This window comes from Megalobrama amblycephala, linkage group LG2, assembly GCF_018812025.1.
Source record: "Megalobrama amblycephala isolate DHTTF-2021 linkage group LG2, ASM1881202v1, whole genome shotgun sequence".
Taxonomy (NCBI): Eukaryota; Metazoa; Chordata; class Actinopteri; order Cypriniformes; family Xenocyprididae; genus Megalobrama; species Megalobrama amblycephala.
Window position 1 is genome coordinate 57,621,610 of NC_063045.1, and position 285 is coordinate 57,621,894.

A 285-nucleotide genomic window follows, 5' to 3' on the forward strand; every position below is an offset into this window, starting at 1 on the left:
AATTATAGTTTTTAACTTAATAAAGTGAAACTTTTTATTATTATTTTTATTAGGCTACCGTTAGGTTAAAAGAAAAAAAAAGCTACATATTTTTAGCTCTTTTTTGCTTTATCGATCGTCCCAAAAGGCTTATGTAGAATTTAAATTTCTTTACGAAATGTTTTTTTTTGTAAAGAGCCCGCTTTTTGTTACGTATATGGTATTTTCATTAAAAAAAAAAAGAAAAAGAAAAATCAGGAAAAAAAGTTACCGCAACTTTTTGCGTCGTGCGCCTGACGTCACGCG